Source organism: Drosophila virilis, unplaced genomic scaffold, assembly GCF_030788295.1.
Source record: "Drosophila virilis strain 15010-1051.87 unplaced genomic scaffold, Dvir_AGI_RSII-ME tig00001758, whole genome shotgun sequence".
NCBI classification, from domain to species: Eukaryota; Metazoa; Arthropoda; class Insecta; order Diptera; family Drosophilidae; genus Drosophila; species Drosophila virilis.
In genome coordinates this window covers 375,449-394,601 of record NW_027212858.1, presented here as the reverse complement: position 1 = coordinate 394,601, position 19,153 = coordinate 375,449, and the positions used below count along the sequence as shown (strand labels likewise).

General features: G+C 36.2%; 1 protein-coding gene across 1 annotated transcript in view; it reads left to right on the top strand.

Annotated features, from left to right (window-relative positions):
• Stim (stromal interaction molecule) overlaps positions 1–19,153 on the top strand; it is a 44,422-nt gene that overhangs the window by 18,291 nt on the left and 6,978 nt on the right. The gene's annotated exons all lie outside the window — the stretch shown is intronic.

Below are 19,153 nucleotides of genomic sequence, written 5' to 3'. Positions count from 1 at the left end.
CTTAGACCTTGTCTAAGTCGTTGGCTCGACTCATGTAACGCTTCCTCAGTGATTTTTTATAAAGAACATAAATCTTCAGAAGGATGTCTACTGAAGTTATCACAATGAGTATTATTAGCAGTATGTTTGTTAACTGCACATGGGGAGTGGTGTCTACGACTTCTACTACGTTAACTACATTGGCAGTGTTATCATCTGCCTTTGATTCTTTTCCCCCCATATTCCTATATAAATATTCTTGCTTTTTGATTTGACTACTACCTATGCAGACGTACTAAAACAATTGTTGTCTGCCCTAGAATCGGATGCTCGTCAATAATTGTTTTTATTTTGACGTAGGGTAGTGTGGACAAGATTATTCCGCTCTCTATTTTAGAACATGAATAGAGTGGACTTGTCACTGTGCCGAATGTTTCTATATATTCGTATTCGAACTCATATACTGGTATGAATTCTCTATGCCTTTGCAAAATTTGTATGGCTCGCATACGAAAGTCTGTATAGTCGTTATATACCTTGTTAATCTTGTCCTTAATCATGCTAATTCTTGATCATAATTTTGAATTACCTAATGTGACAAACTGAACGAATTATAACTTTTTAATTTCCTCTTTTTGATATTAATATTCATATATTTGTTGTTTGTATCGTTCATTTGAGGTCTTAGGAATTATCTTAAAAAAAAATTTACAAATGCGTAATGTTAAATTTGTTTTGGTTTACTTTTACAAGACAAGTTGTTGTTTGTATCGTTCATTTGAGGTTTTATTACTATATTTATTGAATTTGATGCTTTTATTGTTTTACAAGTCGGGTTTTGTTTTGCTTGTTTGTTTTCTGCTTAAAACGCATCTAAAAAATTTTTTTTTTTACAATCTGTATTTTTCCTACCTATTGTTTCGTACTGGCCAAACTTCTTGACTCAATTGTCGTCGGGCATTACAATTTTTAAGTTTTATTTATTACTATTTAATTTAATATGTTGGTAATGTTTGGATTTAATAATGATTTCACAAAAGCACGTTAGTGCTGGTTGACTTGGGTTTTTAGAATCAAGGTTTCAATATTTCTTATAACACAAACTACCTAGCATTTCGCATAGCTTTACGGTCTATGCTGCTAATCGGGCGGAAGTGTTTCCGCTCAATTTTACAAAATTTTTTTTTTATATTTAATTAAAAGTAGTTAAGGATATAGCAGCAACTGTTGTTCATCGTTGCATCAGCTGGGCGTCGCCGGATGTGGCACGCTGATGCTCCATCGTATGCGCAAGTGGCGGTGTGCCTCTCGCACTTATTCCGATGGCACAGCTTGTTGCGCTGGCGGTACCGGTGCTGGTCTTCGCACAGGTGTTTATTTGTTGGTTATAATGTAATGTTTGGAGGTGCTGGCTGTGCAGTGTCTGCACGTATATTCGCAGAAGGGGCTGTCGAGTGGGCCTTCGCAATCCTGTGGGCACATTCGTTTTTCTTTTGGTAGGCTGGTTGCGTCAATGGGTGTAACTTTATTAGTTGTTTGGTTTATTAGAACTTTTATATTTGAGTGAGTAGTGGTGTTTGGTTTTCTCTGCTTAATTTAATTTTCTTCTGAGCTGTCGACCATGCGGGTGTTGGCTGTTTTGTGTATAGCAGCCACCTTAGGTGCGCTATTCTTTTATTAATTTTATTTTTTAAGCCACCGCGTTTATGAACCGTAACACTCACTCTCTACTCACTTAGAATACGGGATGCCTCTCGTTGATCATGAAGTTCCTTTTTCACTTGGATATTATAGATGGCCTCTTTGTTGGCCATGAAGTTCCTTTTCAAATTGTATATTATACATGGCCTCTTTGTTGGCCATGAATTTCCTTTTCACTTGGTCTACTTCCTCCAGGCAGGGATGCGTGACCAAGTCACGGTCGCCATGTAAAATGAGCACTTATTGTCAATGAAAAATAAGTCAGCACGTCAGTGCTGTTTTGTATCTTTGTTCAGAATGAATTTATTCACTTGTTATAATGTTCGCTTAGCCTATGGATATACATATATACTTATGCTGTTATTCGTTAACAGCTACAAAGAGAGGGAGAGTGAGTAGCTCGCATATGCCTGTATTAGTGAGCATATATATTGCTCACGGAATGCGCTCAGACGGAGCGTGGGATATGCATCATAAGCATAAACGGTCAGCTAGTGAGGCTAGTGAACCGCGCTGCGTAATATGAGACCGAGCCAATACATAATGTGGCTCTGGGCTCGTTTACTATATTATTGTTATTGTATGCAACAAAGTGCTGCATACTTTATGTTTAAGTACGGGGTATTCTGTAAGGGCATATACCCACTACAGTTCAGGGTGTCCCTTAGTCGGGGGCTCTCGACTAGAACCTCCTAATTGTTTAGTTTTCTATTAGGTATTACTTTGCTGAAAAAAAAAGTAATTTATTATATATTGTTATTACTTTAAGGGTATTCAGAATATGAACCTTGCATAAGAAATAGTAAATTAATGCAAAAATCGATTTTATTGAATTATGACAATCTTCAAGTAGATGAGCGATATATGTATTTGTGTTTGTTATTTGATCTAAATTGTAATTTAGATTTGAATCTAAATTGTAAGGATATATGTGTTAATACTTATATATGATTTCCACCTGCAATTCTTTATGTCCTTATCTTTCATTGTTACCTTGTGAAATACACATTAAGAATCTCTTACTTTAAATAAACACTGGGTTGTTTTTCTCATTTTTTTCCGTAAACACTTCTTTTGTTTAAAAAATTTGGGCGTTACATTTGTCGATTTTTGAAATTTTTCAATTGTTGTATAAGTATATCGTGGCTAACGCTACTCTTTGTTGTATAAACCTCCATGTATTTGAAAAAATATTTAAAACGCGATGAAAAATACAAATAGTTTTTCGAGTCATCATTTTTGAAAATAATAATATCATAGCATAGATTTATAATAAAAACAAGTAAGAGGTTGTAGTTGGGAGCTCCCGATTAGGGGATACCCTGAACCCTCTGTTTTCAACATCAAATGCAAATATATATTCTCTTTTACAAGCTATATTTCAAGTTTGGCGACTCTAGCTCTTATTATTTACCAAAATTGCCCAAAAAGAGGATATCGATATCGATTGCTTGGAAACGGAGTAAGTTATCGATTATCGGAAACAAACTCGATATGCGCAGGCACTAGGAGCACCTACATCTAAAATTTCAAGTCTCTAGCTCTTATAGGTTCTGAGATCGTTGCGTTCATACATACGGACGGACGGACAGACAGGCGGACAGACGGACATGGCTAGATCGACTCGGCTATTGATGCTGATCAAGAATATATATACTTCTGCCTGTTACATACATTTGGATTTTGCACAAATATAATATACCCTTATACCCATTTTTAATTGGTTCAGGGTATAAAAATACAGGCCGTTTTATGAGTTTTATTTATTTTCTATATAGTAATATTTGATCACCACGCCCAGCAAGGGATTTTGAAAATTCGTATTTAACAAGGCATACAGTAAAAAAACCTGTATCACAACACATTTCAAAGCTAGAGTCATCAGGATAATTTATTTTTTAATTGGGTTAATTTTTATACTGTTTTACATGGCTTACTTTTTTTTAGCAAGCTATGTTTTTTAGTCTCAAAAGTTGATTCGTATTTTTCCACGTTAGTAAAAAGAATTTATAATTAATACTTAAAGATGGTCTATTACTCAAAAAGAAACTAATTTTAATATTAAACTATTATCTGTATAGAAGTGTACACTGAAATCGTGATGGATAATACAATTTGTGTAATATTAAAATATGAATTGTATTTGCTTAGGAAATCCTGTCGACATTTTAGAGAATCTACACACTATGGAAGCGGAAAACTCACCATATTGCTTACCACAAAAATCAAAATTGAAATTTAGGTTGGAGTAAGTATTGCTCTTTAGTGATTAGTTCAGTGACTTGAATTTCCTCCATCCTGTGTAAAAATTTATTTGTCATATATGTATAACTAAAAAGTTTGCAAAGTCATTAGGTGCAGAATTCTCAATGCCCAGAAATAATAATGTGATCAGCAAATATTTTGATAAGACCTTCAAACTATGAGTACTGTATTATGCTCAGACTTGTTGCCAATATGGCACATTAAGCGACAGAGTAAAAAAGCATAGTAATAATGCTGATCGTAAAGTAGTAAAGTGCTGCATCCTATCTCCTGCCCAACCGGCCGAGGGGCGCAGTCGTATAACGTGCGACACAAAACGGGAGATCCCGACTAGGCAATACCCTGAACCAAAGACAATATAAACACTAAGATGAGTATCGCCCTTACATTTGAATGCGACGCAAAATTTCTAGCCTGGCCATTCATCTGGCCCTTGAGGCTTCGTACAGCATGCCTGCCGACTGGTTGTTCGTTCCCCAAAGACCAGACGAACGAATGCCGAAGTCGCGGCTTGCTGATGCTGACACGAGCTTCGAAGTTAGTCGCCAGCCTGCCCTCAGCAAAGCTGGTCGATGCTGCTTTGCATCGCTTCGTTTTCGAAGTACATTGAGCGAAGATATTTACTACTTAGGATCGACGCAATGTGCTTGTGCTTTATCCATGAAATGCATGCTTTATTTGAATGATATATTACCCTAGATATTAACGATTAATTTAACAGGAAAGTTTAAGAACTTATATCATTTTTACACAAGGCGTTTCTTGCGCAATAACCTTGTTAAGAAAATAGCACACATAGATTGATTTCACTTTTATTTTTGGACAGTGTATGCTCGAGAAAAGTTCTTGTCTCAGCCAATAGCGTGCGTGCACGTTTCGTTGTATGCGTGAATTATACATGCATAAGATCTTTAAAGTCTGTATGTATGTGTTGTTCTTCACTGCTCTGGCTTTAGCTGGCAAGAAATTAATTTTGTAAGTTTTCTAGCGCATATCATGACCTATCCCAAATTTGTGTTGATATATGAATGCATTTTGTGTACTTTGCATCAGCTGGGCGTCGCCGGATGTGGCACGCTGATGCTCCCTCGTATGCGCCTCGTGGCGGTGTGCCTCTCGCACTTATTCCGATGGCACAGCTTGTTGCGCTGGCGGTACCGGTGCTGGTCTTCGCACAGGTGTTTATTTGTTGGTTGTAATGTAATGTTTGGAGGTGCTGGCTGTGCAGTGTCTGCACGTATATTCGCAGAAGGGGCTGTCGAGTGGGCCTTCGCAATCCTGTGGGCACATTCGTTTTTCTTTTGGTAGGCTGGTTGCGTCAATGGGTGTAACTTTATTAGTTGTTTGGTTTATTAGAACTTTTATATTTGAGTGAGTAGTGGTGTTTGGTTTTCTCTGCTTAATTTAATTTTCTTCTGAGCTGTCGACCATGCGGGTGTTGGCTGTTTTGTGTATAGCAGCCACCTTAGGTGCGCTATTCTTTTATTAATTTTATTTTTTAAGCCACCGCGTTTATGAACCATAACACTCACTCTCTACTCACTCAGAATACGGGATGCCTCTCGTTGATCATGAAGTTCCTTTTTCACTTGGATATTATAGATGGCCTCTTTGTTGGCCATGAAGTTCCTTTTCAAATTGTATATTATACATGGCCTCTTTGTTGGCCATGAAGTTCCTTTTCACTTGGTCTACTTCCTCCAGGCAGGGATGCGTGACCAAGTCACGGTCGCCATGTAAAATGAGCACTTATTGTCAATGAAAAATAAGTCAGCACGTCAGTTCTGTTTTGTATCTTTGTTCAGAATGAATTTATTCACTTGTTATAATGTTCGCTTAGCCTATGGATATACATATATACTTATGCTGTTATTCTTTAACAGCTACAAAGAGAGGGAGAGTGAGTAGCTCGCATATGCCTGTATTAGTGAGCATATATATTGCTCACGGAATGCGCTCAGACGGAGCGTGGGATATGCATCATAAGCATAAACGGTCAGCTAGTGAGGCTAGTGAACCGCGCTGCGTAATATGAGACCGAGCCAATACATAATGTGGCTCTGGGCTCGTTTACTATATTATTGTTATTGTATGCAACAAAGTGCTGCATACTTTATGTTTAAGTACGGGGTATTCTGTAAGGGCATATACGCACTACAGTTCAGGGTGTCCCTTAGTCGGGGGCTCTCGACTAGAACCTCCTAATTGTTTAGTTTTCTATTAGGTATTACTTTGCTGAAAAAAAAAGTAATTTATTATATATTGTTATTACTTTAAGGGTATTCAGAATATGAACCTTGCATAAGAAATAGTAAATTAATGCAAAAATCGATTTTATTGAATTATGACAATCTCCAAGTAGATGAGCGATATATGTATTTGTGTTTGTTATTTGATCTAAATTGTAATTTAGATTTGAATCTAAATTGAAAGGATATATGTGTTAATACTTATATATGATTTCCACCTGCAATTCTTTATGTCCTTATCTTTCATTGTTACCTTGTAAAATACACATTAAGAATCTCTTACTTTAAATAAACACTGGGTTGTTTTTCTCATTTTTTTCCGTAAACACTTCTTTTGTTTAAAAAATTTGGGCGTTACATTTGTCGATTTTTGAAATTTTTCGATTGTTGTATAAGTATATCGTGGCTAACGCTACTCTTTGTTGTATAAACCTCCATGTATTTGAAAAAATATTTAAAACGCGATGAAAAATACAAATAGTTTTTCGAGTCATCATTTTTGAAAATAATAATATCATAGCATAGATTTATAATAAAAACAAGTAAGAGGTTGTAGTTGGGAGCTCCCGACTAGGGGATACCCTGAACCCTCTTTTTCCAACATCGAATGCAAATATATATTCTCTTTTAGAAGCTATATTTCAAGTTTGGCGACTCTAGCTCTTATTATTTACCAAAATTGCCCAAAAAAGAGGATATCGATATCGATTGCTTGGAAACGGAGTAAGTTATCGATTATCGGAAACAAACTCGATATGCGCAGGCACTAGGAGCAGCTACATCTAAAATTTCAAGTCTCTAGCTCTTATAGGTTTTGAGATCGTTGCGTTCATACATACGGACGGACGGACAGACAGGCGGACAGACGGACATGGCTAGATCGACTCGGCTATTGATGCTGATCAAGAATATATATACCTTATGGGGTCGGAGATGCTTCCTTCTGCCTGTTACATACATTTGGATTTTGCACAAATATAATATACCCTTATACCCATTTTTAATGGGTTCAGGGTATAAAAATACAGGCCGTTTTATGAGTTTTATTTATTTTCTATATAGTAATATTTGATCACCACGCCCAGCAAGGGATTTTGAAAATTCGTATTTAACAAGGCATACAGTAAAAAAACCTGTATCACAACACATTTCAAAGCTAGAGTCATCAGGATAATTTATTTTATAATTGGGTTAATTTTTATACTGTTTTACATGTTTTTTAGTCTCAAAAGTTGATTCGTATTTTTCCACGTTAGTAAAAAGAATTTATAATTAATACTTAAAGATGGTCTATTACTCAAAAAGAAACTAATTTTAATATTAAACTATTATCTGTATAGAAGTGTACACTGAAATCGTGATGGATAATACAATTTGTGTAATATTAAAATATGAATTGTATTTGCTTAGGAAATCCTGTCGACATTTTAGAGAATCTACACACTATGGAAGCGGAAAACTCACCATATTGCTTACAAAAATCAAAATTGAAATTTAGGTTGGAGTAAGTATTGCTCTTTAGTGATTAGTTCAGTGAGTTGAATTTCCTCCATCCTGTGTAAAAAGGTATTTGTCATATATGTATAACTAAAAAGTTTGCAAAGTCATTAGGTGCACAATTCTCAATGCCCAGAAATAATAATGTGATCAGCAAATATTTTGATAAGACCTTCAAACTATGAGTACTGTATTATGCTCAGACTTGTTGCCAATATGGCACATTAAGCGACAGAGTTAAAAAGCATAGTAATAATGCAGATCGTAAAGTAGTAAAGTGCTGCATCCTATCTCCCGCCCAACCGGCCGAGGGGCGCAGTCGTATAACGTGCGACACAAAACGGGAGCTCCCGACTAGGCAATACCCTGAACCAAAGACAATATAAACACTAAGATGAGTAACGCCCTAACATTTGAATGCGATGCAAAATTCTAGCCTGGCCATTCATCTGGCCCTTGAGGCTTCGTACAGCATGCCTGCCGACTGGTTGTTCGTTCCCCAAAGACCAGACGAACGAATGCCGAAGTCGCGGCTAGCTGATGCTGACACGAGCTTCGAAGTTAGTCGCCAGCCTGCCCTCAGCAATGCTGGTCGTTGCTGCTTTGCATCGCTTCGTTTTCGAAGTACATTGAGCGAAGATATTTACTACTTACGATCGACGCAATGTGCTTGTGCTTTATCCATGAAATGCATGCTTTATTTGAATGATATATTACCCTAGATATTAACGATTAATTTAACAGGAAAGCTTAAGAACTTATATCATTTTTACACAAGGCGTTTCTTGCGCAATAACCTTGTTAAGAAAATAGCACACATAGATTGATTTCACTTTTCTTTTTGGACAGTGTATGCTCGAGAAAAGTTCTTGTCTCAGCCAATAGCGTGCGTGCACGTTTCGTTGTATGCGTGAATTATACATGCATAAGATCTTTAAAGTCTGTATGTATGTGTTGTTCTTCACTGCTCTGGCTTTAGCTGGCAAGAAATTAATTTTGTTAGTTTTCTAGCGCAGATCATGACCTATCCCAAATTTGTGTTGATATATGAATGCATTTTGTGTACTGAGGTTGGCTCCGCAGAAAATACCCGAAGGTCATATTTAGTTATTACCCCATTATGATTATAATGGTCTCCTCGCGGTGTTCCTTGCGTACTTTGTTCTTTATAATTCGAACAACAAAAATAATAAAATAAAAAAAAAATAATTAAATGTATCTTTGAAAAAATAATAATTTAATTAATAATTTCAAATATAAAAAATAAATAAATAAATATTTGCATCGACTTAAAAATACAAATTTTTTCGTACGGAGTACACAAAATGCATTCATATATTAACAGAAATTAATATACGATCTTCAGGAATTACCTTAGACCGTATACCTTTATTTGTTTGATTTGTTGTAATTACAGCTCTTTTACTTCTTTTATTTCTTCCTGTTTTAGCGGGAGCTATTACTATATTATTAACAGACCGAAATCTTAATACTTCATTTTTTGACCCAGCTGGTGGAGGAGATCCAATTCTATACCAACATTATTTTGATTTTTTGGTCACCCAGAAGTTTATATTCTAATTTTACCGGGATTTGGAATAATTTCTCATATTATTAGCCAAGAATCAGGTAAAAAGGAAACTTTTGGATATTTAGGAATAATTTATGCAATATTAGCTATTGGATTATTAGGATTTATTGTAGGTCGTGATCTGCGCTAAAAAACTAAGAAAATTGTTTCTATGCCAGCCAGAGACTTTGCCAGAGCAGTGGATAACAACACATTCAAATATGCTGTTATGTATGTATTATTCACACGCATACAAACATAATTGCTTGCACGGCCCTCATAGAGCCGAAGCTGAGAGCAAATTCTATTTTTAGCTTTTTCGTTCTCTCGGCTGTGACAGCGCAATGCTATTAATTTCGTTTTCGTTCTCAATTTTCAAAAAATCAAGCTGCATAGAAGCATTTTGTTGTATGGCGTTACTCATCTTAGTGTTTATATTGTCTTTGCCTGAACCTTCTTATACGAACACCAAGTAAATAAAAAAAAAAAGTTTCCTTGGCTGGGCTCGAACTCGCAACTGACCGCGCCGCTTGCTGTTATATGCTGTTATAATGCGAAGAAGACGCGCATGAATGTTGTGTGTACATGTATACAGAAACTATTAAAGCTGCTGCCCCATTCAATTTCGCAGTTGCATATAACTTTGGTTTTTTCCTAATCGATCTTTATGAAATGTTCTACAGTATATCTTATTGTACCATATTTGTGTATTCTGAAAAAATCAATTGCATTTAAATTGTGGTTTAAATTGGTTGGCAATAAAAGTTGGGTTAATAACTTGATTTATAGCTATGGGTGGTAACGGGGAGGCGGCAGTAGGTATAAAATGAAAGATACTTGACATATATATAATATTTAGAAAGCAACATATCATGTTAGGTGACTCTAGCTCTTATTATTTACCAAAATTTCCCAAAAAACAGGATATCGATATCGATTGCTTGGAAACGGATTAAGTTATCGATTATCGGAAACAAACTAGATCTGCGGGCACTAGGAGCACCTACATCTAAAATTTCAAGTCTCTAGCTCTTACAGGTTCTGAGATCCTTGCGTTCATACATGCGGACAGACAGACATGGCTAGATCGACTCGGCCATTGATGCTGATCAAGAATATATATACTTTATGGGGTCGAAGATGCTTCCTTCTGTCTGTATACATTTGGATTTTGCATAAATACAATATACCCTTATACCACTAACCATACAATGTATAGACATACCAAATGGCACTTTTAATCGAAACATGAAAAATCGAAACGAGGCGACCCCAATGGTACCTGCGACCATTTTAGTGTGCCCAGACACTGCTGAGACTGCTGAGAGTGGCAGTCGAACGCCGGCCTCAAAAGCCGAACGTTCAGTATGAAGCCGCATCTCGCTCAGCGCACAACGACGCGGCTGATGCGTTTTCTTAATATATGTATGTATGCCATTTTTAAATCCTTACAGCCCTAAAACATATATGTGTATGCATGTGCCTCGCTCTCACTCATTGCTTCGCGCACTTGCATCCATCTCTTTCTCCCTGCATAGCTTTCCACAAAACCCCGAGATCTACAAACATTCATACGTTTGTGTTGTGTGGATGTGCGCACAAATAGATCGCGGCGTTTGTCGCGAGCCAGAGGTTATTTCTTCAATTGTATGCCTTTTGTGCCTGTAGTAGCAATAGGCACTCACATTTAAATGCTCTATCATGTATTTCTACGTCCAGTCAGGCATAATGAGAAGAATTTGATCAAATTTTATTTAATACACAATTAATTGACCTAAACAAAATATTTATATTTATTTTCTGTTTACTGTAGGGACCTATTTTGTTTAAAATACAAAAATATCTAAGTCGTATTTCTGCAAAGGTAATTCATCGTCGGCTTGTCGAAGAATTTAAGAAAAGACCAAAAATTGACGCACCCTCTTTCAAGTAAGCAGTTGCGTGAAATTATTAAAGGGTTTGCCCTGTTCATGTGCTAAATTGCTATTTTCCATGCTGGTTGTAGGGGTAAGGGTACCTGATCGCTGGCATGTGTGCATAACTTTTTGGGTCGGCCAACCACGCACACTAACACTCATTACTTATCAAATTTCTCGCATGGCCTTTTAGCTTTGTTTTTATAAGGCTTATGGCCGTTAGCTCATGTGTGCCTTGTAAGGTTTCTAATAGATTCAAAGAATCTAGAAAACTTTGTAGATTTTCCGGCTTACCGTCAAACTCTGGTATCAGAGATGTGGCTAGCTTGATAAATTCTACAACTGTTTGTGCCATGTTTACTAATTTTGTATCTTCTATTTGGTCGTTTGTCAGTAGTGACTTATCAAATGTTACCGGTGTATTTAACACCGATGAAAGATAAAGCTGGAGATCATACTTTTTATTTAAGTTTACCAGATTATCCCTTAGACGCTGTAAAACGTCTGAAGTTTGGACTCTCTGTAAACTTGTCAGTTTATTTTGACACTCGGTAACTAGACTCCTGATTTTATTGTACTCATGTACAAGGATCTCAGTATGTTTAATTATGGTGGGTCTTAAAACTGGTGCGCTTTTATTATGATTTATCGAAATTTTCCCTATGCCGCTTTATCTTTTCTACTATTTGGGACCAGTCCATGTAAGCTTCGGCTACTTAAATATTTTATTTAAGCAGTGGCTTAGACCTTGTCTAAGTCGTTGGCTCGACTCATGTAACGCTTCCTCAGTGATTTTTTATGAAGAAGATAAATCTTCAGAAGGATGTCTACTGAAGCTATTACAATGAGTATTATTAGCAGTATGTTTGTTAACTGCACATGGGGAGTGGTGTCTACGACTTCTACTACGTTAACTACATTGGCAGTGTTATCATCTGGCTTTGATTCTTTTCCCCCCATATTCCTATATAAATATTCTTGCTTTTTGATTTGACTACTACCTATGCAGACGTACTAAAACAATTGTTGTCTGCCCTAGAATCGGATGCTCGTCAATAATTGTTTTTATTTTGACGTAGGGTAGTGTGGACAAGATTATTCCGCTCTCTATTTTAGAACATGAATATAGTGGACTTGTCACTGTGCCGAATGTTTCTATATATTCGTATTCGAACTCATATACTGGTATGAATTCTCTATGCCTTTGCAAAATTTGTATGGCTCGCATACGAAAGTCTGTATAGTCGTTATATACCTTGTTAATCTTGTCCTTAATCATGCTAATTCTTGATCATAATTTTGAATTACCTAATGTGACAAACTGAACGAATTATAACTTTTTAATTTCCTCTTTTTGATATTAATATTCATATATTTGTTGTTTGTATCGTTCATTTGAGGTCTTAGGAATTATCTTAAAAAAAAATTTACAAATGCGTAATGTTAAATTTGTTTTTGTTTACTTTTACAAGACAAGTTGTTGTTTGTATCGTTCATTTGAGGTTTTATTACTATATTTATTGAATTTGATGCTTTTATTGTTTTACAAGTCGGGTTTTGTTTTGCTTGTTTGTTTTCTGCTTAAAACGCATCTAAAGAATTTTTTTTTTTACAATCTGTATTTTTCCTACCTATTGTTTCGAATGGCTGTACTGGCCAAACGTCTTGCCGGTCGACTCAATTGTCGTCGGGCATTACAATTTTTAAGTTTTATTTATTACTATTTAATTTAATATGTTGGTAATGTTTGGATTTAATAATGATTTCACAAAAGCACGTTAGTGCTGGTTGACTTGGTTTTTTAGAATCAAGGTTTCAATATTTCTTATAACACAAAATACTACCTAGCATTTCGCATAGCTTTACGGTCTATGCTGCTAATCGGGCGGAAGTGTTTCCGCTCAATTTTACAAAAATTGTTTTTTTTTATATTTAATAAAAAGTAGTTAAGGATATAGCTGCAACTGTTGTTCATCGTTGCATCAGCTGGGCGTCGCCGGATGTGGCACGCTGATGCTCCGTCGTATGCGCAAGTGGCGGTGTGCTTCTCGCACTTATTCCGATGGCACAGCTTGTTGCGCTGGCGGTACCGGTGCTGGTCTTCGCACAGGTGTTTATTTGTTGGTTGTAATGTAATGTTTGGAGGTGCTGGCTGTGCAGTGTCTGCACGTATATTCGCAGAATTGGCTGTCGAGTGGGCCTTCGCAATCCTGTGGGCACATTCGTTTTTCTTTTGGTAGGCTGGTTGCGTCAATGGGTGTAACTTTATTAGTTGTTTGGTTTATTAGAACTTTTATATTTGAGTGAGTAGTGGTGTTTGGTTTTCTCTGCTTAATTTAATTTTCTTCTGAGCTGTCGACCATGCGGGTGTTGGCTGTTTTGTGTATAGCAGACACCTTAGGTGCGCTATTCTTTTATTAATTTTATTTTTTAAGCCACCGCGTTTATGAACCATAACACTCACTCTCTACTCACTCAGAATACGGGATGCCTCTCGTTGATCATGAAGTTCCTTTTTCACTTGGATATTATAGATGGCCTCTTTGTTGGCCATGAAGTTCCTTTGCAAATTGTATATTATACATGGCCTCTTTGTTGGCCATGAAGTTCCTTTTCACTTGGTCTACTTCCTCCAGGCAGGGATGCGTGACCAAGTCACGGTCGCCATGTAAAATGAGCACTTATCGTCAATGAAAAATAGGTCAGCACGTCAGTGCTGTTTTGTATCTTTGTTCAGAATGAATTTATTCACTTGTTATAATGTTCGCTTAGCCTATGGATATACATATATACTTATGCTGTTATTCGTTAACAGCTACAAAGAGAGGGAGAGTGAGTAGCTCGCATATGCCTGTATTAGTGAGCATATTTATTGCTCACGGAATGCGCTCAGACGGAGCGTGGGATATGCATCATAAGCATAAACGGTCAGCTAGTGAGGCTAGTGAACCGCGCTGCGTAATATGAGACCGAGCCAATACATAATGTGGCTCTGGGCTCGTTTACTATATTATTGTTATTGTATGCAACAAAGTGCTGCATACTTTATGTTTAAGTACGGGGTATTCTGTAAGGGCATATACGCACTACAGTTCAGGGTGTCCCTTAGTCGGGGGCTCTCGACTAGAACCTCCTAATTGTTTAGTTTTCTATTAGGTATTACTTTGCTGAAAAAAAAAGTAATTTATTATATATTGTTATTACTTTAAGGGTATTCCGAATATGAACCTTGCATAAGAAATAGTAAATTAATGCAAAAATCGATTTTATTGAATTATGACAATCTTCAAGTAGATGAGCGATATATGTATTTGTGTTTGTTATTTGATCTAAATTGTAATTTAGATTTGAATCTAAATTGTAAGGATATATGTGTTAATACTTATATATGATTTCCACCTGCAATTCTTTATGTCCTTATCTTTCATTGTTACCTTGTAAAATACACATTAAGAATCTCTTACTTTAAATAAACACTGGGTTGTTTTTCTCATTTTTTTTCCGTAAACACTTCTTTTGTTTAAAAAATTTGGGCGTTACATTTGTCGATTTTTGAAATTTTTCAATTGTTGTATAAGTATATTGTGTCTAACGCTACTCTTTGTTGTATAAACCTCCATGTATTTGAAAAAATATTTAAAACGCGATGAAAAATACAAATAGTTTTTCGAGAGTCATCATTTTTGAAAATAATAATATCATAGCATAGATTTATAATAAAAACAAGAGGTTGTAGCTGGGAGCTCCCGACTAGGGGATACCCTGAACCCTCTTTTTCCAACATCGAATGCAAATATATATTCTCTTTTAGAAGCTATATTTCAAGTTTGGCGACTCTAGCTCTTATTATTTACCAAAATTGCCCAAAAAAGAGGATATCGATATCGATTGCTTGGAAACGGAGTAAGTTATCGATTATCGGAAACAAACTCGATATGCGCAGGCACTAGGAGCAGCTACATCTAAAATTTCAAGTCTCTAGCTCTTATAGGTTTTGAGATCGTTGCGTTCATACATACGGACGGACGGACAGACAGGCGGACAGACGGACATGGCTAGATCGACTCGGCTATTGATGCTGATCAAGAATATATATACCTTATGGGGTCGGAGATGCTTCCTTCTGCCTGTTACATACATTTGGATTTTGCACAAATATAATATACCCTTATACCCATTTTTAATGGGTTCAGGGTATAAAAATACAGGCCGTTTTATGAGTTTTATTTATTTTCTATATAGTAATATTTGATCACCACGCCCAGCAAGGGATTTTGAAAAACCTGTATCACAACACATTTCAAAGCTAGAGTCATCAGGATAATTTATTTTATAATTGGGTTAATTTTTATACTGTTTTACATGTTTTTTAGTCTCAAAAGTTGATTCGTATTTTTCCACGTTAGTAAAAAGAATTTATAATTAATACTTAAAGATGGTCTATTACTCAAAAAGAAACTAATTTTAATATTAAACTATTATCTGTATAGAAGTGTATACTGAAATCGTGATGGATAATACAATTTGTGTAATATTAAAATATGAATTGTATTTGCTTAGGAAATCCTGTCGACATTTTAGAGAATCTACACACTATGGAAGCGGAAAACTCACCATATTGCTTACCACAAAAATCAAAATTGAAATTTAGGTTGGAGTAAGTATTGCTCTTTAGTGATTAGTTCAGTGAGTTGAATTTCCTCCATCCTGTGTAAAAAGGTATTTGTCATATATGTATAACTAAAAAGTTTGCAAAGTCATTAGGTGCACAATTCTCAATGCCCAGAAATAATAATGTGATCGGCAAATATTTTGATAAGACCTTCAAACTATGAGTACTGTATTATGCTCAGACTTGTTGCCAATATGGCACATTAAGCGACAGAGTTAAAAAGCATAGTAATAATGCAGATCGTAAAGTAGTAAAGTGCTGCATCCTATCTCCCGCCCAACCGGCCGAGGGGCGCAGTCGTATAACGTGCGACACAAAACGGGAGCTCCCGACTAGGCAATACCCTGAACCAAAGACAATATAAACACTAAGATGAGTAACGCCCTAACATTTGAATGCGACGCAAAATTCTAGCCTGGCCATTCATCCCTTGAGCCCTTGAGGCTTCGTACAGCATGCCTGCCGACTGGTTGTTCGTTCCCCAAAGACCAATTATACATGCATAAGATCTTTAAAGTCTGTATGTATGTGTTGTTCTTCACTGCTCTGGCTTTAGCTGGCAAGAAATTAATTTTGTTAGTTTTCTAGCGCAGATCATGACCTATCCCAAATTTGTGTTGATATATGAATGCATTTTGTGTACTGAGGTTGGCTCCGCAGAAAATACCCGAAGGTCATATTTAGTTATTACCCCATTATGATTATAATGGTCTCCTCGCGGTGTTCCTTGCGTACTTTGTTCTTTATAATTCGAACAACAAAAATAATAAAATAAAAAAAAAATAATTAAATGTATCTTTGAAAAAATAATAATTTAATTAATAATTTCAAATATAAAAAATAAATAAATAAATATTTGCATCGACTTAAAAATACAAATTTTTTCGTACGGAGTACACAAAATGCATTCATATATTAACAGAAATTAATATACGATCTTCAGGAATTACCTTAGACCGTATACCTTTATTTGTTTGATTTGTTGTAATTACAGCTCTTTTACTTCTTTTATTTCTTCCTGTTTTAGCGGGAGCTATTACTATATTATTAACAGACCGAAATCTTAATACTTCATTTTTTGACCCAGCTGGTGGAGGAGATCCAATTCTATACCAACATTATTTTGATTTTTTGGTCACCCAGAAGTTTATATTCTAATTTTACCGGGATTTGGAATAATTTCTCATATTATTAGCCAAGAATCAGGTAAAAAGGAAACTTTTGGATATTTAGGAATAATTTATGCAATATTAGCTATTGGATTATAAGGATTTATTGTAGGTCGTGATCTGCGCTAAAAAACTAAGAAAATTGTTTCTTTGCCAGCCAGAGACTTTGCCAGAGCAGTGGATAACAACACATTCAAATATGCTGTTATGTATGTATTATTCACACGCATACAAACATAATTGCTTGCACGGCCCTCATAGAGCCGAAGCTGAGAGCAAATTCTATTTTTAGCTTTTTCGTTCTCTCGGCTGTGAGAGCGCAATGCTATTGATTTCGTTTTCGTTCTCAATTTTCAAAAAATCAAGCTGTTGTATGGCGTTACTCATCTTAGTGTTTATATTGTCTTTGCCTGAACCTTCTTATACGAACACCAAGTAAATAAAAAAAAAAAAAGTTTCCTTGGCTGGGCTCGAACTCGCAACTGAACGCACCTCTTGCTGTTATATGCTGTTATAATGCGAAGAAGACGCGAATGAATGTTGTGTGTACATGTATACAGAAACTATTAAAGCTGCTGCCCCATTCAATTTCGCAGTTGCATATAACTTTGGTTTTTTCCTAATCGATCTTTATGAAATGTTCTACAGTATATCTTATTGTACCATATTTGTGTATTCGGAAAAAATCAATTGCATTTAAATTGTGGTTTAAATTGGTTGGCAATAAAAGTTGGGTTATTAACTTGATTTATAGCTATGGGTGGTAGCGGGGAGGCGGCAGTAGGTATAAAATGAAAGATACTTGACATATATATAATATTTAGAAAGCAACATATCATGTTAGGTGACTCTAGCTCTTATTATTTACCAAAATTTCCCAAAAAACAGAATATCGATATCGATTGCTTGGAAACGGATTAAGTTATCGATTATCGGAAACAAACTAGATCTGCGAGCACTAGGAGCACCTACATCTAAAATTTCAAGTCTCTAGCTCTTACAGGTTCTGAGATCCTTGCGTTCATACATGCGGACAGACAGACATGGCTAGATCGACTCGGCCATTGATGCTGATCAAGAATATATATACTTTATGAGGTCGAAGATGCTTCCTTCTGTCTGTATACATTTGGATTTTGCACAAATACAATATACCCTTATACCACTAACCATACAATGTATAGACATACCAAATGGCACTTTTAATCGAAACATGAAAAATCGAAACGAGGCGACCCCAATGGTACCTGCGACCATTTTAGTGTGCCCAGACACTGCTGAGACTGCTGAGAGTGTCAGCCGAACGCCGGCCTCAAAAGCCGAACGTTCAGTATGAAGCCGCATCTCGCTCAGCGCACAACGACACGGCTGATGCGTTTTCTTAATATATGTATGTACGCCATTTTTAAATCCTTACAGCCCTAAAACATATATGTGTATGCATGTGCCTCGCTCTCACTCATTGCTTCGCGCACTTGCATCCATCTCTTTCTCCCTGCATAGCTTCCCACAAAACCCCGAGATCTACAAACATTCATACGTTTGTGTTGTGTGGATGTGCGCACAAGTCGATCGCGGCGTTTGTCGCGAGCCAGAGGTTATTTCTTCAATTGTGTGTCTTTTGTGCCTGTGGTAGCAATAGGCACTCACATTTAAATGCTCTATCATGTATTTCTACGTCCAGTCAGGCATAATGAGAAGAATTTGATCAAATTTTATTTAATACACAATTAATTGACCTAAACAAAATATTTATATTTATTTTCTGTTTACTGTAGGGACCTATTTTGTTAAAAATACAAAAATATCTAAGTCGTATTTCTGCAAAGGTAATTCATCGTCGGCTTGTCGAAGAATTTAAGAAAAGACCAAAAATTGACGCACACTCTTTCAAGTAAGCAGTTGCGTGAAATTATTAAAGGGTTTGCCCTGTTCATGTGCTAAATTCCTATTTTCCATGCTTGTTATAGGGGTAAGGATACCTTATCGCTGGCATGTGTGCATAATAACTTTTTGGGTCGGCCAACCACGCACACTAACACACTTTTCTATATGGATGGAAGCATTAATGCGTTTGTGTGCGTGTTGGTTGCTTGCCTGCCTGCCCGATGCAAATTTGACAAAATTTGAAGATT